The sequence below is a fragment of the Ochotona curzoniae genome, unplaced genomic scaffold (assembly GCF_017591425.1).
Source record: "Ochotona curzoniae isolate NIBS_2020 unplaced genomic scaffold, NIBS_Ocur_1.0 contig_3190, whole genome shotgun sequence".
NCBI lineage: Eukaryota > Metazoa > Chordata > Mammalia > Lagomorpha > Ochotonidae > Ochotona > Ochotona curzoniae.
The window spans coordinates 17,733,419-17,756,124 of record NW_024465751.1 but is presented as its reverse complement, the minus strand read 5'-3'; the positions used below and the strand labels follow the sequence as shown (position 1 = coordinate 17,756,124).

The window sequence follows — 22,706 nt, the reverse complement described above, 5'->3', positions numbered from 1 at the left end:
TGCTCATGAGATGTAGCGAAAACAGTGTTGAGAGGGAGATTTACAACAGCAAGTGCTTAAAAACAATAAAAATGCCTCTTATGAATGATCTATTAATGAATCACATGACTTATTTAAAAATGCACAAATGAGTAAGAAGTGTGAAAAGGTAAAAATCATAGCAAAAATAGTTGGATTTGAAATAAAAAAAAACTGCAAATGAAAACAAGAAAGAGTTATTTCCTAAAAAGATGAGTAAAACCACCATTCAGACATTAACAATGAGCATCATGAGCGGACGACCACTTAAGATTAGAGATGAAAGAAAAGTGGTTCCAACTTCTTGCTCTTTATGTGAGTCATGACACTGCTGGCATAGGCAATAGTAGGGGTTGTAATTTTTTTTTTTATCCAGGTATATTTAGAAGTTTATTGGGAGTCTATCTTCATTACTTAGTAGAGATGTATTCTGTTGATTCTCCTTGATAGTCTGGTCTCCATTAAATCCTTCACTTGGGGGATACACATGTGTTTATTCATTTCTGTTTTGTTTTGTACTTTCAAAGGATGTGAATGTACGAGATCCGTCCTTTTAGGATTGGCTCATTTGACTTAGCATAATGTTCTGCAGTTGAGCCCATTTGGATGTAAATTATAGAATTTCATTCTTTTTAATAGGTGAGTAATATTCCATAGAGTAGATGTATCAAGGTTTCTTTATCCTATCCTCTTCTAATGGACATCTGGGTTGCTTCCATGCTTCTGCAATTGTTGACTGTGCTGCAATGAATATAGGGGTGAAAGTTGCTTTCTCATGCATCAGATCCTTTGCATATATTTCTAGGAGTGGGATTTCTGGGACATTTGGTAGATGAATTTTCAGTTGCTTCAGTATTTTCCATACTGATCTCCATCATGGCTGCACCAGCCTGCAATCCCTCCAGCTGTGGAATAGGGTTCCATTCTTCCCACATCCCCCCAGCAGGTGTTATTGGAAGCATTCTATATGTGTGCCATTCTCACTGGAATTAACTAGAGCCTCAGTGTTGTTTTATTTGAATTTCCCTTATTGTTAAGGAGCTTGAGCATTTTTTTCATATGTCTGTTTCCATTTGGATTTGCCCCTTGTAAAGTGTCTGCTCACTTCCTTCACCATTTCTTGACTGGTTTGTTTATTTTGTTGTATGTTTTTTCGGATTCTTTGTATAGTCTGGATATTAACTCCCTCTCTGTTGTTAAGTGTGCAAAAATCTTCTACTTGCTTGGTTGCTTCTTTATTTCACTGAATGTTCCCTTGGCTGCACAGAAGCTTCTTAGTTTGATGTAGTCCTATGTGTTTATTTTGGTCTTCTGCCTTTGCTTTTGATGATTTATCTAGGAAGGCTTTGTCTGCACCTATATCTTGTGTAGTGATATAGTGTATCTCTTACATTTTTTTCTAGTTGTTTGATGGTTTCTGGGTGTAGGCTTAGATCCTTTATTCATTTAGATTTGATCTTTGTGTATGGTGAATGGTGACAGTCTTGTTTCTTATTTCTGCAGGCTGCTATCCAATTGTCCCAATACCACTTGTTGAAGAGATTTCTTTCTTCCCTGGATTGTTTACTGTTCTGTTGCCAAAGATTATATGGTTGTACATGTCTGGGCTCCCTTCTGATCTTTCAATTCTGTTTCACTGATCTTTCTCTCTGTTTCTGCACCAGTGCCAGGCAGTTTTGATTACTACTGCCCTATAATATGCCCTAATATCTGGGTTTGTGATCCCTCCTGCTAAGTTTGTGTTCTTCAGCATGGTTTTGCCAATTTGTGATCTCTTGTGTTTCAAAAAATATGGAAAGCTTCATCGTGTTGTGTGTCATCCTTTCGCAGGGTCAATGATAATCTTCACTCTATCATTCTAATTTTAGTATATGTACTGCCAAAGCAAGCACTTTTCTAAAAAAGATTATTTATTTGAAAGGCAGAGTCAGAGCAAGATGGATAGACAGAGACAGCTTCAACTCAGGAGCTTGGGGCTTCTTCTGGGTCTCTTATGTGGTGCAGGAGTTCAAGCACTTAGTTCATTTTCTTCTAGTTCCCATACCTGTAACAGGCAGTTGCATCAGAGGTGGAGCAGCTGTGACTTGAACTAGCACCCATATGGGATATCAGCACTACCAATGGAAGCTTCACACTCTGCTGCATAATGAGAGTCTCATATTTTGAAATTTAATTATTGTTTATATTCCTTGTTTATACTCTTGAAGAATAGTGCTTGTTTCTGCTTATCAGGAGCCAGGGGCTTTTTGTTTAGTACAAAGCTAAGCTTGTGATTATAAGGAAAATTTAACAGTACATCATTGTAAAAAAAAAATAATTAAAAAAAATAAAGGTGAGAGGAGAAAAGGTAGTGAGTGGGAGGAATAGAGAGAATGATAGGAAGTGCCGTTGTGCTCTTCAAGCTGTTTACCAAGAATTGGTGCGGATTAAGGCAGGCAAACATCGTTATCTTCTTAAAATTCCATCAGAGGAAATACATGAAATCTGCTATCTTTATGCTAATATCTTTCTAAAAAATATGTTTAATATAAGTCTTCTGTTCACATACTGTCTCTTGGGACTTCTCATGGAATTTCACTGTGGAAGACTAAATTCTGAGTCATGATTACTAGAAATTTGCTAAATTGAATTAGACACTAAAACACACTATTTGAGAATTCAAGGTACTGAATGGGAGCTTTTGATGTGATAAAGAAGGTAAAGCTCACGCCTGCAGAACCAGCATCTCATATAAGTCCTGCTTGCAAACTTGACTGCTCCAATTCAGATATAGCTTGGTCGCAGCAATCAATTGAGAGATCTAAAGAAGTTCCTGGCTTCTGGCTTCTGGCTTCTGGCTTCTGACCTGTTCAACCATGGCTGTTGTAGCCATTTGAGGACTGAACCAACAAATGGAAAAATCTCTTTGTCTCTCCTTCTCTGTCTATAACTCATTCAAATGCATAAATAAATATGATCTGAGTGATCTAATTCTGACCTAGGACCACCTATCCATTATTTGATTATGCATCAATATTACATTTAATAGAAATCAGGAATTACTGAAAAAGAGCAGAATGACCTTACCAAAATTAAGTCCCAGTAGGTCATGGAACAGTTGAGAGAACCTTGCCATCTATATATCTTGTCTGTGATAGCCATGTTGCTCAGTTTTACTTTCCCTATAAAATCTGACTTCCTTTTGGTGGAGAGGCTTCATGCGAACACACTTCACTTCCTTGGCTGATACTGTCCTAAACATCTCTTTTTGTTGCTCAAATTCTTTTTCTCTAAATCTTGGTCATTTCTTGCCATCAGTACCTCATGTCAACTTCGACTACCCTGTGACTAACAGAGGAAGAAATAAAAACAAAATAATTGGTTTTCAGTGAAAAGACTCTGGTTAAATTAGAAGCTCACTGATTTGGACATTTTAATTCAGAAAAATAGTAAAAGTAAAGTGCAGAACTCAAGAAATGGGAAAATTTAACTTAAGTTTCCAGTCTTTTCTGGAGCTTACTAAAGGTCATTGGGTTTAGCTTTCTTTCCAATCATTTTTGTACATCAGATTAATGCCTACTATTAAAATGAAACTACACATTGCAAAAGGTAAATTTAAATAAAGAAAAAGTCCATAATAAAAACTGAAAGAACGGTATAAGGGCAAATATAATTTTTAAAAGGGCTTACTTTTAGCTGTTGAAATGAGAGGAACTCTCTCACACCTATTTAACCTTACAGTTTTCACCTTAGAAAAATGGTAATTGTCAGACCTTTCTTTTTCTCCAGTGTATATAAATCTTTTTAAATGCTAAATAAGGCCTCCTCCAGTCTCAAAACTTAGAAACATTTCCTCAAGGCCCTGAAAGCCATTTTTATTAAAATGTAATCAGCAAAAATGATAGCATCCCTATCTCCAAGTTTCCGTGGGAGCAGAAAAGGCTAGTTCACTCCAAATTGGAAAATTTTACCCAGCCACACAGACACGAGGCTCGTTTTCCTTTATAAAACACAATTGAATAACATGAATGGTCATCCCAATTTCAGGTGAATTTAGTATCAACAACAAGTAACAGACTATAGCATCCTTCAGCATCAATGTGGGCAAGGTTTTCAGGCAGACCTAACTGGGTCAGACTCCATCCTTTGCTGGCAATCCCAAGAACCAGAATGAGTGTGGAATGGACCAGGCTACGCTGTAGCACCCACTGGCAAATGTGAAGACTAGGTGAATGCAATGCCAGACTGTACCAAAGTATCCTTTGGCAGGTGCAAGATCCAAGGCTGGGAGTGGGCCTGGTTAGGAATTCTGGGTACCTTCTTCCCAGGCTAGCTTCTACTGGTAAGCAAGAGAGCCAGGATACGGATATGACAGCAACACCTGTTAGCATATGTATGGGCCAGATCTGGGGGTTAAGCAGGCTGTGCTAAGTTAAAGCAACCTTGGTAGTACAGAACAGTTAAATGGGATGTAGGATGGACTTGGCTAGACTACAGCACTTGCTAGTACATGCAAAAAGCAAGGCTGATGGAGGGCCATGTAAAGGTTTTTGGGGATCACCCTGACTAGGCCATAGCAGTCACTGGTGTTTGTGAAGATCAGGTCTGTAGTGGTTTATATCAGGCCAGGCCACAGTATCCATCAGCTTTGCATGCTATGGGATTGAGGGCAAACTGACTGGGCAGCTGTGTGTTAGTTGGCTGGTGCAGATGATGCATCAAAACAAACCCTGCATTGGATAGTGCACACAAAAGTCAAACCTGAGTCCATCCGAGTTGCAATTTCTTGGGACACTCCCCAAATAGACTACTGGACTCAAACCCTGGTCACAGGGAAAATCACAATATATGTGATTCAAACTTGGGGTGCATGAATGGGAACTGGGCCTCCTCAGTTGTTGATGAGTATGCAGTGAAATGCCCAGATGCACACAGGGGATATGCCAGACAGTTGATACAGGCCAGCAAAGGATGTGAAGTGCCTCATCAGATGATGGAAAACAGGATAAGTTGGAGATCCCTTCTGGCCAACCTTTGCAACAAGTGTCAGGATTTATAATACACACTGAGGTGGATTTGGTCAGTCAATAGACTTTGGGAACATTTTCTCAACCCTGGTGTAACAAAGCTGGTAACATTTCAGAACTATCAAAACCACTCACACAACTCAGAATGCTTGTCCCCACATTGGGGTTTCTAAAAATAAAAAATGGAAAAACATTCTGGCTCCTTAGCTATTAGGGAAATAAAAATGAAAACCACATTGAGGTTTGGCCTAACTCTAGTGAGACTGACCTACATTCAGAACTCTACTAATACCTACTGACTGGTGTGGAAGTGGGGAAGAGAGGTACCCTACTTTACAACTGGTAGGAATATAGAATAGTGCATCCACTATAGAAGTCAGTAAGGTGAGTGCGAAGGAAAATGAGAATTGAACTGCCATATGATCCAACTATCCCACTTCTGGGAATATACCCAAAGGAAATGAAATCTGCATATAAGAAATGGATCTGTAATCCTATGCTTACAGCAGCACAATCTACAATAATGAAGAGAAGGAAACTACTCAGTCATCCAAAGAGAAGGAAACAATTCAGATGGATAAAAAAACTGTGGTACATCTATTCCATTTAGTAATAGCCATTGAAAACAAAGAAATTCTACCCTTTGCTACAGAATGGTCCCAAATAGAGACCATTATACTCGGTGGGAAAAAAAAAAAAAAACCTAATCCCTAAAGGACAGATCTTGTATGGTCTCTCCAGGTAAATAAATAAATAAATATACATATATATATGTTTTCAACTAGAGGAACTGTATAACGCCAACTGCCATACCAAGAAGAAAAGTTACAGTATGATATGCCTCTCTATTCCTGAGATAGATTCCTAGTGAAACTGTAAATATATCTTGACAATATGACGCCAGACCCCCAACCATTGTCTATACCTTCAATGTGCTGATAGAAGAATGATGTTATTGAAGAACTATACTATTGGTTCCAACAAAAAGTAGATTTTTCTAGAAAAGAAAAATTTTCATGGAAATGGTATTTTGGAAAAAGTTGTATACACTAATTCCAAAACACCTTATACGTTGGTAGTGGAGAAACCAAAATTTTATTTCAATTTCATAAATGTAGCATGATTACATAATCCAAGTAACTTTAGGTACCTTATTTTCTATTAAACAGACCTCTTCATGATTTTACTGATTAATTCATGTAAATCTTTAGTTTTTATCCCATTCATCCTCAAAATCTCTGTGTAAGACGTGGGGTCAATAGGACGTTAGGGTATTGACAGGAAAATGGATGCAGTTTCCCAATTTTACTGTTTCTATTTCTGTAGAGTAGCTGTCTTAGTATCTTCAGTGGACTGATGAGTCCTCAGGTGTAATTATTCCAGCACAGACTCAGAGTGTAATTTCAAAGTCCAAAGGATATATCATTGGATTTCAAGGTATTTGAGTTTTGCAGCTTGTTAATTGTTGAGTCTCTGCTAATTACAAATCTTACAAAGGATTCTGTATCATTGTGTCCATACATCAGGGTAGGGAAGGGTGACTGCACTCTCACAATAGGCCAAGACTGCGTGGAACCTGAAAAAGGCTGGAATGGCTCATTGTTGGCAGACTTTCTCACCCAACAATTGCGAAAGCCAGTGATTTTTGTCCTACAGGAATGGACTCGGGTAAGAATAGATAATTAGCTACCATTGCATTACTTATTTTCACAATCTTCATGTGGCCTTAATGGTTTCAGATTTTTCTCATCCCTTCCTACACATTCTTCTCCTACATTGTAGTGAGCCTACAGACATAATTTTGCCAGGTAGAAAGGGGCTCTCTGATGGAGGGGATTGTGTGCCCTTCATTCTTGATGGTTCATGTAGGGCATAGAGAACTTAGGAAATTCATTTTTCATACTAACATAGCCTGAATTTCAAGATTATTTTCTCAACTTAACTCAAAATTACATTGTTACATGAATGATTTAATTTCCTTTCAGCTTGAGGTATGTAGGTTTGGTGATTTAGGTTAAAAGTCACACAGAATAGTGCAAAAGGAAAAGGATAAAGAATTACACTAAAACATTTTATTTCATATATTTATAATTCAGATGTGGTAAAACACTTTGTTTTGAAAATTCATATTTATTCTTTAAACTTATCAAAGAAGTCCTATTTTTAGTTTTGTTGTACCCTCATTTTAACAAAACACTTTTATGCTCTGCATTCTAACAACATATATTTAATGATGATTTCTGTATAACTATTTCCACTTTTCTGAAAATCTGCTTTATCTTTCCAGCTCTATTCCCAGTAAGCATTATTTAAAGTTTTTTTAAGCAAATTAAATCTATAACAATAGGACTAGCAGTGTTCAGATGATTTAAAATTGGACACTACTAAATGGAGTGGATAGAGGTTTTCTGCCTAAATTTACTCTGAGTTTATTGAAGACATTATTGAATTATAGAAATTTAAAAAATTGATCAAATTACTAATGATACTAGATTTGGAATATAGGCTCATCTCCTACCTTCATCATTTATATTTTTACATTTTCTACAAAATGTAAAAAAAGTCCAAATTTGTCTGTGACCCTACAGAGCTTCAACACTATGCACTTCATATGCGTGGTTAAATGGCAGCACTAGGTTATAACGACTAAACATACAGTGGAACAGCTCCATATGCATTTGATGCCAGTACCCTAGCTTCATGTTTATCCGATTTTAAACTGAGACAAGTCGCATTTCACATTCATGACTGCAAAAAAATGGCTTGGTTGATTCATTTGAATATAAGATATAATTTGGAATATCAAATTTCAACAAGGATTTTTCATTGTCACCGAGAACTGGTGTTATTATTTTCATGAATGCCTTCACCAAAATTATTTTCAGAGTTCTGCCCTTTGTTATACAGGCTTCAGATATAAAAATGAGTTAATATTAAGATGTGAATCAGCGGAGGATAAATGCACAAGCTTTGGAACAGGTACTTCATCTAACAATTAAGACACCCACAACCCATATCAGAATAATTGGGTTCCATTGTTGGCTTAGATCACTACTACAGCTTTTTATCCAATGTTGGCTTTGGGAGCTATGGATTATAACTCAAGTTCCGTAGCTTCTGCCTTCCATTCAGGAGGCCTGGCTATATTTCCCAGTCCTGGTTCTGATACTGATACAGTGTCAGCCATTGTAGGCATGCAAAGAGCTAGGCAATAGATAGGAATTCACTTTCTCTGTCTCTGCCTCTCAGATAAACATTAGGTTCTGTGTAAGCTTTGAAGTCAAGATGCCTAAATCAAATCCAAATTTTCCTGCTGCTGACATTGCAATTTGGGCATACTACTTAAAAACTGCAAACGTTCAGTTTCATCATCTCTACAATAGTGAAAATAATAACAACCTCACATATTTATTGGATAGATCAAACAACCACAATGATACATTATTTTTCATACACTAAGAATATCAACCTATTTATTAAGCACCTATTATAAACCAGGTATGGGCCTGAGAACTTGAGACACAGCAAGTTCTCTTCATCTTCCCCAATACACAGAAAAAGAAATTTAAACAAATTAAATAGAAACATAGTTTTGCTTGTGGACTTTGTGTTCTAGTGAAGGTACAGACAAGACATAAGATACACATGAAAAATGATATAACAGAAGGTGAAAAATACTAAGAAGAAAAACATGGAGTGGCATAGAAATAGCAAAGAAGGGATAAGTGAATTTCAATATTTCACATCATGATTAAGGCAGATTCCCTTAAAATGAAGTTTACATTGAAGTATGAAGAGGATGAGAATGTTGATAAGGGATCAAATTCTGTACATGTTTTCAAAATGAAGATGAGAAGATTTTTTTCATAGAGAAGATGATGAGAGAAAAAAAATGAAACAAATGTCTGTGTCCAATAATTCGTGTTTAAGCAGCTAAAAAGCATGGCATTTCGTGAGCTGAAGTGCAGAAGACTATATATAAGGAAGTTTAGTAATATATATATATGTATATGCATATTTCTGTGGAATGTGTGAAGTCTGTTAGGTACCCACACGATATCACATATGTAGTGGAGTGTCTAGAGCTCCAGCAGGCATCTGTGTTGGTGATATAAATATGAGCTGATACATAAATGTCACTTAAAACCATGCAAAAAGATGAAATCACTTCAGGAGGAGAAAAGAGAAGAAACACAAGCCTTCAGTGATTAAACAGAAGAGGAGAAAATAGCATGTTAGAAGGCAACTTTAGAGAGTATAATGTCTTAGAACAAATCAAAATAAATCTAAGAAGGAAAACTGAGCATTTAATGCTGAGATAAATGCTATTGTTGGTCAAGTAGAATGTTTTAAGAGAATTGACTTACTAGAATCGTCAGAGTGGATGATATTTGTGTGCTTGACAAGAGAAGACTTTAGCACAGTGGGAGAAAAACATCAATTTGGATAAATGGGTTTAGAGACCATGGAACATAGAGGCATTCAGCACATCAATTAAGACTAATCTTGAGATGTATAATAATCATGATATGGAACCCACGTTTGACTTGACTCTGCTCACAGTTCCAGCTTCCTGCTAATGAGCCACCTGGGAGGCAACGGTGATGGTTCAGCTAGTTGGAGCCTCACCATCTACATGGAATACTCAGCCTGTGCTTTTGACTCTTTAAACACTGCCACACCCTGGCTGTTCTAAATACTGGGGAATGAACCATCAGATGCATCTGTCTCTTTCTCTCTCCCTGGTTCCTTCAAATCATTAAACAAAAACTGGACTATGGGAAAAGCAATAACAATAGAAAACTCTATTGGACTAATTTTACAGCAAGGATAATCAAAAATGTAAAAAAGGAAACTGACTTTATAAAAGAAGACAGAAATGAATCAATGTTTATATCAGCAGAGGAACAAATGTATAGAGAAAACCTGATTATTCAAGGTAAAGAGAGAAGGGTAGCTAAAATAATGTCTTGAAGTAGAACCAGGGGCAGTGAATGGGATTTAATGTACTATTGGAAGTTCTAGTTTTTAATAAAAGCATTGCTATTTTGATTGAGAAACAAGCAGGGAGCTACCATGCATTTATAAAGATTTTGATGTTTGCAGATGCAGTAGTAGACACGGAATATAACTAAAGTAATCCAAAATAAATTGGGGCATAAAGGGAAACATGTGACAATTAATAGGTTCTGTTAACTCATATGGCAGTTCAAGTAAAAGCTGATTCAATTCAAATTCTCAAATCTAAAGCATTTAGTGACATATTTATGTAAATCAGCTTTGAGCATATACTGAAATGCATTTCCTTTTTCCTGTTTTGTATATATATTGAAAAAAATTTGATCAGCAATAGTTTTTGTTCACTTTTTAAAGTTCTTTTCTTTATCTTTAAAAAAAATTATTTATTTTTATTTGAAAGGCAGAGTTACACAGAGAATAAGAAAAAAAGAGGGAGAGAGATATCTTCTATCCGATGGCTTACTTCCCAGAAGGTCACAACAGCCTGAGCTGGGCTGGGCTGGTCCACAGATTCAGCAGCCAGAAAATTCTCCTTAGTCTCCCATGTGGGTGCAGGGCCCATGAACGAACTTGGACAAATATGTGCTGTCCCAGGCTGTGAGCAGAGAGAGGTGGATTGGAAGTAAAGCAGTCTAGACTTGCACCAGCGCCTTTACAGGGTGATGGCACCACAGGAAGACACTTAACTTGCTGTGAAAGAGTGGGAGCCTCCCTTGGTTCTATAATTGCAACACGCAATGTATCAAAACTTGTCAAATAATTTAGAATTTAAAAAAATGAGAAAAAAGCACTTATTTGAATTGATCATCATTCCCATGTAAATTTTAGTTAATTTTAATTTGAACCCATAAAATGTTTCTTATCATTAGTAGTAAACAGACTTAGGAATGATAGGATAAACAAGAAATCGCAAGTTGAATATGATTGTTCTCAGCATGAAGGCTATTACTTTCTGTTCACAAGCACTGATAATAATTATGTAGTTATTTATTGTATAAATAGACTAGGATAATGATATTAATTAGTGTATCACTACTGCTTTCTACTAAGGATAGAATGCATTCCAAGTATTCCATCATTGACAATTTATTTGATGAATAGTCAAGAAAATTTAATAAAGAGCAGGAGGGCAATACAAAACAGAGGGGGGTTGGTGAGAGAAGGTATTGAAAAGAGTATTACATATTAGTGCTTGCTGATTAAATGTAGAATTTTGGTTTAAGTCATACGTTGAAAATGGTAACACGTCTTCATCCAAACAACAGAATTTCAGTTTTCTTTGTTTTAAAAATGCAGCTTTTTGTTTTTATTTGCACAGCTATAAGAGCAAAATGAATATAATCCTAGGTACTGTTTAAGATGACTGCTTAAAATTTTAAAAAAGCACAGACAAAACAATGATTTGGTAATTTACCTATTGTGATTAAGTTTAATGTTTTTGTCAGTTACCCTAAGCAACAAAATACTTCATGAATTGAATAAATGCAAGAATCACCGGAGATGTAATTTAAGGAAAAATGACAGATAAAAGCTCATTTTATTATTCAATGTAGGTGGCAACCAAGTAATGAAATAACTAAAGGCAAAATGACTATATTATTAACTTGATCTAAGCATTTTCTGGTAATATTTTTTCTAAACCAAGGATAAGCCTCAAACTGCATTAAAATGCATGATTTTTCTTGTTGTAAAATATATTTTGAATCTAAGCCGAACTGAGTTTTCCTGATATGTTTATCATGTTATGAATGATATGTTTCTCTCACACTGTATCTAGGCAAGGGATAGCGAGGTCTAAAATTCCTAGCAAGCCACCAAATTGGATCAAATGTGAAATGCGTATTTTTTTCTCTCCACTGAATATAATATAATTAGTTGATTGTAGTGCTACAGATATGAGATTATGAGCAGAGCAGCACAGACATAAAGGATCTCTTTTTATTGCACAATCATAATCCTCTGTGGCTTCTTTCCAACACTTTAGTGTGTGAACAAGATATTTTCTGTTGAAAGAAACTAACAAAGGGAGTGATTGAGCTTTTAAACTGCAAGGACTATTCTTGGCGGGCATTATACAGTGCTGCAAGATTCTTAATGACTTCAGTGGAAGTGGCATAATTTCCTATCCAGTCTGAAAATTGGCTTTTAAAATGCTTAACATCAACCTACAGACACATTGACACACACACACACACACACACACGTAATTTAAAAAGAAAAAATATCAAAACTTAATTGCTTCAATTTTTATGCTAATGTCATTATTTAATAGCTGAGATTTTATAGCATGATTGTTGAGATCTAGGACTAATTCCATACCAATAGTCTATTTTATATCGCTTTTCTGAAATAAGAACAATTTACTCAAATGTTATTCACAATGAAATGAAACAGTAAACTACTATTGGATTCTCGGTAGCATTTTAAAATTCTGTAAAATGCAGACTCAATACATACAAAGTCACTTCATTAACCACCAACAAAAAAAAAAAAAGACAGATTGGTTTTGAAAAAAGTCAGAAATTAAAACTTGGTGCTGTAAATTTGACCTCATATTTTTCCAGACTATAAACTCTTGCATTGCACTGGCATCATTTTGAAATTATCTGCTATAGTAATAATTCCCTTTCTGATAAGCATTTTTTCATTATCTCATTACTTGCTATGAAAAACAAAAAGCATTAGCACCACAGATAATTGGAGGTAGTCATGTGATAGAAAATACAGGCCATTTGGAAGTATTAAAGCTTTATCAGCTAGAGGTCTATTTCCCCTTCATTAAGATTAGATAAAGTGCTCTCAAGACAATAAATTGATTATAACAATATAACAGTATAAACAACTTTATTAGATGAATGATTTCACAAACTGAATGATAAAACCAAAGATAAATAAAGATATAAAAAGCTGAGCAAAAAGTATTTGAATTAGGGACCGGCATTAGCTCAGCAGGAAAGTTTCCACCTGCCACTTGGAGGCATCCAATGTGATGCTGCACAAGTCCCAGATGCTTCATTTTTTATCTAGCTCTATCTAATTTTATGTGAAGCAACAGAGACTTGCCCAAGTGTTTGTTCCCATTATCCACATGGGACATGTTAAGAGTCTCTTGGCCCCTTGGCTTCAGTTTGACCCAGCCTTTACTTTTGCAGCTATCAGGAGAGCAAATCACTAGATGGAAGATATCTTGTCTCCTTCCCTCTAAACTCTGACTTTCAAACAAATTTTTAAAAATCTTTATACATAGTACATGTATACACATATATAAAATATATATGCTCATGTTACCTAATTATAGCTTTCTAAAAATAATGAAAATCGCAACATGTATGAACACACGTGTTTGTCTATACATGAGTGCATGTATCTATAAAATGTATATATAATATATTTAAAAATGTATCTTTGCACATATCAATGACAGCTGTTTGTTACCAAAACAGAAAAAAAGAAAATAGCAATAAAGTAAATGTTGTGGCAGAGTGAATAAGTTGCAGTTGGGAAATTCAAAACCCATATGGGAACATTTTCTTTGCCTCAAATCCAGCTTCCTTCTACTGTCTGGGAAGCAGTGGATGGTGGGTCAAGTACCTGAGTTTTTGCCATGCATATGAGAGATCCCGAGGGAGTTTCTGGTGTCTGACTTCAACCCTTCCTAGCCACAACTGTTGCTGTAATTTGAGTGAATCAGCAGATGAAAAATCTCTCTCCCCACTTTGACAAGAATGTGTGTGTATGTGCCTAAGTGATGAAACATAAAAACCCAAAATGTTTTCTTTTTTTCTTTATATTCCATTTTTTAATAAATGAGAACTGTGCAGAGTTTGTTTATAGCTTATTATATCTTGACTCACTTATCTACCTGTTTGGGAGAAATTATAATGATTTAAGTAAAGTTCTGTGTTGCTACTTGTTTTCTTTCTGGACTTTTTCAGCACTGTGAAACATAGACATGCTTCCAAAATTCCTCTTTGTTTGTTTAGATAGAAAAATTGTTCTTATGTCCTCAAAGTAAAATAATGTATGAAAATTGAATTATATTAGACATCTCCAAACCAAGTGATTTTTTTTTTTGCATATTACAAGTAAGACTTCAAAAATTATCATACTTTTTTCTTTAGGAAGCAGAGCATTTCTGTGGGACAAATTATAGAAGCAAAATTTCAGAAAGTTATTTTTGCTTGTCATGATCTGTTGAAAAGTGTGTCATCACATGATTTTGCCAAGTCATGAGCCTACTCGCAGTGAAAGAGTGCAAGACTGAGAGGGGAAGGTGGGAAAGCATAGAACTCAGAATGCAAAAGCAGTGGATCAATCCTCAAACAAAGAAATGGGAGCAGGGACCATTCTTCCATTTAAGCAATACAAATGATTCAGGCACCAAGAATGTTGTAGGTTTGGTAATATACCAATAGGGTGTTTGTCCTTTGATTATTTTTTCTAACACAGTACAAAAAAGATATACAGTAGTATGTTGTGAAAAGAAGGTTGGGAGTGAGTAGGTAAAGGAAATAGACAATACAATTTTAATGAGTTAAATTGTGTGTCCAAGATGCATTTCAATTTAAGGATGCAAAGTTTGACATTTTTTTAAGATTTACTTATTTTTGCTGGAAAGTCAGATATACAGAGAGGTGGAGAGATATACACTGATTCCCTCCCCATGTGGTCTCTGTGGCTGGTGTTGAAACAATGCAAAGCCAGACCTCAGGAGCATCTTCTGAGTCTCCCTAGCAGGTGCAGGATCCCAAGGTTTTGAGCTATCCTCCACTGCTTTCCCAGGCCAAAGGCAGAGAGTTGGATAAGAAACAGGGATATGGGGACATGAACTGATGCCCAAATAGGATCCAGGGATGTGCAAGGCAAGGACTTTAGCTACTAGGTTACTGCACCTGGCCCAGAATGGTTTTGATGTTGTCTCTTTCATTGAGTGATGCATATTTATTTTTATTTTGAGTTAAAAAATATTCAAGGCCAGCACAATAAATAAAATGACTAACCCCTTACCTCTAAGCATCAACATCCCATATAAGTGTGGTTCATGTCCCAGCTGCTCCATTTCCCAACCAGTATCTGTTTATGGCTTGGGAAAGCAGTGGATGATAGCCCAAAATCTTGGGACGCTGTGCCAACTTAGGAGACCTAGAAGTTCCTGGTACCCAGCTTTGGATTAGCTCAACTTCACCCATTGCAACCATCTAGGCAGTGACCCAGCAAATAGAAGATGTTTCTATGTTTCTTTCTGTAAATCTGTCTTTCCAATGAAAATAAATTAATTAAAAAATAATATTCCTAGCATGAATTTTTGGTTTTTTTGTATATCATAATGTGAAGTTGGTATGAAAATAAAAACAGCAACAAAATAAAACCACAAAAAAGCTTTATCAAATTCTTCCTAATATTGACATGAAGCTGGCTGCACTGCCTCAAACTTCAAAACAAATGTGACATGATAGGTGAGCTAGGCAATTAATAGCTTTTTCACTTACACTGTTTTTGATTGAATATAAGACCAGTAAATCAGCTTGACACTACCCGTCTTTGAACTATAAAATAAGATCATACTATTCCAAATTGTATGTAAATCTGTACAGAAATAGATTTGAAACTAATTACAGAGTTATTGAAAACACATGGAAAAAATACCTATGGATTGAATTTTGTAACATGAAAAAAAAAGAAGCAAGAAATGGAGGGAAACAAGTATCTCCTGTTGGATAATTTTAAACCCTATCAAACTTACTAGATATTTTAATTATTTCATTCTTCAGAAAGTAACATATATATATATACATAATTACTAAAATAAATATATTACTAAAATAAAGATACTTCTACTATACTATTGGATTTCTATGTATAAGTAATATAAATTATATATTTATATAAGTTATATATAAATATACATGATACATAAATATATGGATACATAATATGTATAAATTATATAATATATAAATCATGTAATATATTATAAAAATATATATTAATCCAGTAGAAGTACCTTTATTTTTTTTTAAGAATAAACAGAAAGCAAACACCAATCTCCCTGGCCAGCACATCAGTGTCGTTAATAATATTTTCTAAGAAATAGATTCATATGCTCTACATAACTCCTATGATGACCATATCAAAAATAAACAGTCAATGAAATATAATCACAGACTGTGAAAGTCACCCAATGCTGATATAATAGACAGCCTAGCATTATTTTCTCAGAAAATTGGGCAACTCTATTGAATTCTGCATCTGCATGTTGTATTACATGAATATAAAACTTGGTGTGCATCACTGACGTTTCTCTTGATCGATGTGATTTTGAGAGTGTATAGCACTGAAGCATCCAAACTCTGCAAATTGACAATAGTACAATTTGTAAAAGTGCATTTTTTAAAAAGTTCTTCTTGAGTCATATCTTGGGCTTTATTTGGTTTTCTTTCATAACTCTTCTAAGTATATATCTACAATCAGCTAAACATTTATAAAGTCTTGTATGATAATGTAAAATGCCAATCCCCATGACACTTATCACCGCATATTCTATATTTTCTTGATCCACCTCCCCTAGGGATTTTTGCTTCAGAAAAATAAGGATAAAACTTAATGACTAAAAATAGTTTGAGAAAATGTAATAAGGGTAATAGTTGGAGTCAAACAAAAGCATAATCCCCATGTACATTGTGGAGTAATTGATATGAATGTAATAGACATGTTATTTAAAAACATGCATTTGCTACTTTTTAAAACATATTTTAAAGGTGGCATTAGTCATATGATTCTGAGACAATGGCCATGTTTTGAAAGTAAAAAAAGAACACCAGTGAGAGTAAAAGAACAGTACTAACTTGAAACAATAATAATTACACACTATTCTCAACACGAAACAATTCATTCTCTGATTTTGGGCAAAATCATAGTGTCTGTGTTGACATTTGCACATGGAAAGTGCAGAAAATAATAATACCTCAAAGTGGTGCTTAAAGGCCTAATTAATTTCTTCAGAGTGCTGTGCACATGCAGAAAAAGTGTGTAGTTGGTGCATTAAATCACTGTTACTCCTCTAGGATTTTCCATTTCCTGCAGAGGCTAGATGAGTGAATGCCAAAATCGGTACCCCCCAGAAGCAGCTAGAAATATGTTATATTAAAGAGTAAAACAAATAAACTAAAAGCTAGAGCTTAGGCAGAAACTTAAGGCACAGAAACAAATTGGTCACTTGGAGATGACAGGGGTTCTCAAATGAGTTAATATTATATTTACAGCTTAGAAAAAATGTACATACGTGAGCTAATGTTTCTGAAGAATTAAAGCAGGAGAAAGTGAAGGATAAGGAAAGGGTGAGAGATGATAAACTTTTGTTTTAAGTAGATGGAGAAGAGAGAAGCAAATAAGGATGCAATGTGTACAGGAGGACTGGCAGATGGAATGAGGAGAGTGAAGGTCAGTGTGAGATACTACTAATTCTGGAAAAAGCTAAATTAGAAGGTTAAGGAATTTTAAAGTGTTTGGAGAGCTGTCATTTCACTTAAAAGATGTTTCCAGAGATAAGATTTATGAAATCAATGTTTCTTTCATATTTCTACAGATGCTTTTCACACTAACAGAATTAATATCCTAGGTGAATATATGATTATGATTTTCTTTAAGAAACACCCTTGCCAGCTCCTGGCAACTCTTTAAAACATCCTTCCTATATTATTTGTGTACCTCTCACAATTTTACCTATTTTACCTATCTGCTTTGACTACTTCTATTCCTATACCATCGGTTCTGTAATATATATATAATATATAATGTATGCATATATACACTTTAATATGTATTTTAATATGTATATATAATATGTATTATATATACTTTAATATATATATAAATTTTTTACTTTGTCGGTATTGATGTTGGAAAATCAGATAGACAGAGAGGAGGAGAGACAAAGAGACAGATCTTCCATCCAACGATTCGCTCTGTAAGTGGCTGCAATGCCTGGAGCTGAGATGATTCGAAGCCTGGAGCCACGAGCCTCCTCCAGGTCTTCCATTGGGGTGCAGGGTCCCAATGCTTTGGGCCATCTTCGATACTTTCGCAGGCCACAAGCAGGGAGCTGGATGGGAAACAGGGCCACTAGGATAAGAACTGGGGCCCACATGTGATCCTGGCACATGCAAGGCGGGGGACTTTAGCCACTAGGCTACCATGCCAGGGTCATCATTGGTTCTTAATACTGTAGTCACATGTTATCTGTTTTGTTCAAATACCACACTGTATGTGTTGCATGCTTCATAAGAACACTTCTTGCCTGCCTTATCAATTTCTCTTTTTAACAATGCCCACTCATGATTCAATATTCCTCTGGTCTTTGAAGTCTATGAACCTTTACCACATGAGCAAGCTGTTCTCTGTGTTCTTTCTCTACAGATCTTTGAGTTTTTGTTAACTCTATGATATTGTAATTCCCTGTTTGTGTATTTACCTTTTCTTCTATACTGTGAGATAACAATGATGTGTATTTCCATTTTGTCTTTCTACTATAGGGCTGAATTACGATAAACTTGGTTGAAGACATGAGTGCATGAATAAAATAACTGATGCATTTTTGTCAGAGAGGAAAGAGAATAAATTCCAAAACTTGTGCCAAAATTAATTCTCCTGACAGAAATTACAACTTTTTCATAATAGGCTCACAGAAATAGCTGAGCAAGGTTTGTGAAATTTTACTGTTTTTAAACTACTTTAATATAAGTAACATTCACTTCTTGAGCTCATTTTTAGAAAAGTTGAATCAACCTTCATTGTGACAAAAAATCTAAGGGAGATAAGATTCCAAGTAAGTCAGAAACAATTTCATTAACTGTCAGGTATCTTACTTGGTATAAATTCTTTGCAAGAAAGAGTGGACAAATGTGGTTAAAACAATATGAAACAGGATACAATATCTGTGCAAACGTTTGAGTATTTTTTAAAAGAATATCAAAATTAGTACTAAGTGGAGTATTGTTTAATTAGCATCAGTTCAAAGTATACTATCTCTCTTAATGATGTTTGGAACTATCTAAATTAGAACTTCATCTCTTTATTTTATTTTTGTTAAAAATGTTGAGACTTTTACAAGGGTAATATTTTACAAGGGTAATATTTTCATCAATTACTAGTATTTTGTATTTTAAAATGATCAATAACTAAAAGTAGATTGTCCTGATAATAAAGTTTCTGGGCACGGAAGTGTCAAAGGAAAAGATATTATGCTGGTTTGCCTTACAGTCTGGTTTGCTCTGAAAAGTTCTGGTTTATGCCTACTGTGTCATTGTAGATATAAATGACACCCCATATCATTCTCAGAAGTGTCCTGGCTTGAACAACAAGTCATGTTGTTATCTCAATAATGAGAAAAGAGAGACATAAATGTGATGAGATCAAAATAAAGCAGCTGGCTATGTTAAAAACAATTTTAGATATCCTAAGAGTTGACCCTGCTTGCTTAGGACTAATATCTAAAATTCTAAAGAAAGATTTACCGGGCCCGGCGCAGTGGCGCAAGTGGTTAAAGGTCCTCGCCTTGCACGCCCGGAATCCCATATGGGCGCCGGTTCTAATCCCGGCAGCCCCGCTTCCCTTCCAGCTCCCTGCCTGTGGCCTGGGAAGGCAGTCGAGGACGGCCCAAAGCTTTGGGAACCTGCACCTGCGTGGGAGACCTGGAAGAGGCTGCTGGCTTCGGATTGGCATAGTATCGACCCGTTGTGCTCACTTGGGGAGTGAATCATCGGACGGAAGACCTTCCTCTCTGTCTCTCCTCTCTGTATATCCGCCTTTCCAATAAAAATTAATAAAAATAAATCTTTAAAAAAAATAAAAAAGAAAGATTTACCTTCAACTCTCAGATATGCTATTCAGCATTGTGGTGACAATAAAGAAAAACCTTCCTCAACTTGTCCATGCAATGAGTTTATTATCAATTACTTAGCATACATTCCTACCCATGAAGGCTTTATTGCAAATTAAAACATTGAATGTCTGCAATGGATTATTTATTAATGTCATCACTGTCTAAATGCATCTCCCATCCTTATAACTGTGATTACATTCTGACGATGGTTTGATTGATAGGTGGTAAAAATCAGATTTGATCATTAGCGGACTTGGAGGTGCACAGTGATATGATCTGACCTTGGTTTACAGATCGTGGTGTCACTGCAGACAAAGCATGAGCAAGGGAAGCATTTGCCAAGTGATTCCTACGTGCCATTCTTCTTACTCTAGAAGTTGAAAAGAAAATCCCCTCAAAGTGCCTAACCATGCATTTTTTAAAGGATGCATCTCAAAGATTAATCCTTTAAAGTGATGGAATGTCAAAAGGCACTACTTTGTACAATTATTGTTATTTCAGTAGCAATCTTCACATAATACATTTTTATAGTGTGAAACTTCAAACTAACTACTTAAATAATTATCCTTATGAAAATAGTCCAACATATTTAACACGAAGAAAAATTCCCTAAGTGAAATTCTTGTAAATAAATGGTTGCACATCCAGTAAAAAGAATGATTACTTGCTTGGCACTTTAGAAAGGAAAGGTTTGGATTTCAAAAGATTGGGGAACTCTTCAATATTTTCTCCAAAATGACTGAGATGATACTATGCAAGTCAAATGTGAGATGAAGAACACGGTGCTGCATTAATATAATTTTGTTAAACAAATGTCTAGATGGAAAAAAGAACAATGCATAATTTGTGTATTTTTTAACATGGCAGCTAACACAGTTTGCCTAAAATGAAAGGTAATCAATTTGACATTTTTATTCTCAAAACAAGCTGTTACATTTTTGTTTCATCCATTTGTTTTCACAGAATTTTTGACAGTTTTGATATCCAACGTAACTGGATTTTTCCAATGCCAATTTCCTTACAGTATGATGACTTCCTGTAATTCCATACAGCATTTACTAAATATTATTGATTGAATAACCATGGAGAAATAGTTTCACACAAGCTTACAATATATATATCCCCAAAATATTTAGTGCAAACATAAAAGGTTAATATGATTTAAAAACGTTTTTTTAATTACAAATATTAAAGTAGTACTGAATTTTTAAGACAAATGTATCTTCCATAATACTTCATCTTCTGTAGTAATTTTAAAAATGCACATATTGTACAATTATATTTTTCATGAATCCTATCAGTTATTGACAAATATTGGACAACCTCTTTATTAAGCCCACAGATATGAAGTATGTTATGTGTTCTTCATTTTATTGTTATTTTCACAAGCTATATTTATCAGTACCTTTTAATAAATACATGCACGTTCTATGATTCATTGAATGTGGAGCAATTCGTCATTTCAAGATTAATTCTAATAAAATTTATATGACTTCAAAAGTCTCTTGATCACTATGAAAATCATTTTCTCATATATTAGGTAGGAATGCTGAAAAATTATTGTATCCCAACTCAAATTATTGTATAACACTTATGTCACAGTTCTAATCATAAAAAATCATGAATTTTATGAAAAATAGTAATGCTATAGGCAGTAATTTTCTTTCATAATATAAACATCATTGTTTCTTTCAGATGTTTAAATATCCAATGTTACTTTAATTTTAAAATGTTACAAACACAAAGGAAACAATATGGAAATAATAGTCTTACCCACTTTCCTATAACCCTTGAATCTTTTTACCCTAATTAACTATGTAAAGATTGTCAAAAATATAATTTAGAAATTATTTTAAATTTTTTAAAACATTACTTATATTTTATATCATATTTATAATCTTTCCAGTTATCTAGATACAATGCATATTATTAATAACCTGTAACATAATGCATAATGTAGGGAAATATGACGACAGAAAATTTTAGTTAGAGGTAATGCAATGTAAAACTTATTCTATATCTTTGGCAATGCTGATGTCAAGAACTACAAAGAATTGTTTAGAAGAAAGTTTTCATGGTGACAGAAATTATAGGTTGACAACTCCAAACTATCTATCCAGGTTTTAGCACTGTGGCATAGCATCCCATAAGGTGCTTTGTTCACATCTCCCCATTTCTGCTTCCAAACCCACTTTGTTCATGTCTTTGTGAAACACAAAAGATGGTCCAAGTGTTTGAGCCCCTGACACCAACTTGCGAAAGCTAGGTGAAGCTCCTGCCTTCTGACCTCTGGCTTCTGCCTTTCACCTGGCTCTGTCCTGGCTAGCTATTGTGGACATTTGAGGATCAAATATTCAGACAGAAGATTTCTCTCACCCCATATCCCTTCCCCTCTCTCTCGTAACTCTTACTTCCAAGCAATAAATTATTTTTAAAATCCATAAGCAAGTATTTTGATTTTTAAAAATCTAATCTAGAAGGTTCTTGGCTTATCATGTGCCTTATAAAACATTTTATAAATAGTTTTAAATTCATACATATGCCATTTAGATGCAAAGGCTAAAACACATTTTAAGGGCCCAGTGTGGTAACATTGCATGATAATTCTTGACTTGAAAGCACCAGCATCCCATATGTTCACTGGTTTACATTGGCTACTCAACTTCTGATCCAATTCCCTGCTAATGGCAGTGGAAACCAGCAGAGCATGTCCCAAAATTTTGGATTCCTGCACCCATGTGGAGGGCAGAAGAAGGATCTGGTGCCCAGCTTCACGTCAGTTC

The 22,706-nt window shown here is 35.1% G+C and overlaps 1 protein-coding gene and 1 non-coding gene across 4 annotated transcripts in view; both read right to left on the bottom strand.

Moving 5' to 3' along the window:
- CSMD3 (CUB and Sushi multiple domains 3) overlaps positions 1 to 22,706 on the bottom strand; it is an 873,364-nt gene that overhangs the window by 374,228 nt on the left and 476,430 nt on the right. The window lies entirely within an intron of this gene.
- LOC121155991 lies at positions 1,804 to 1,910 on the bottom strand. The gene has a single exon (XR_005883783.1). It is a non-coding gene; the product is annotated as a U6 spliceosomal RNA (small nuclear RNA).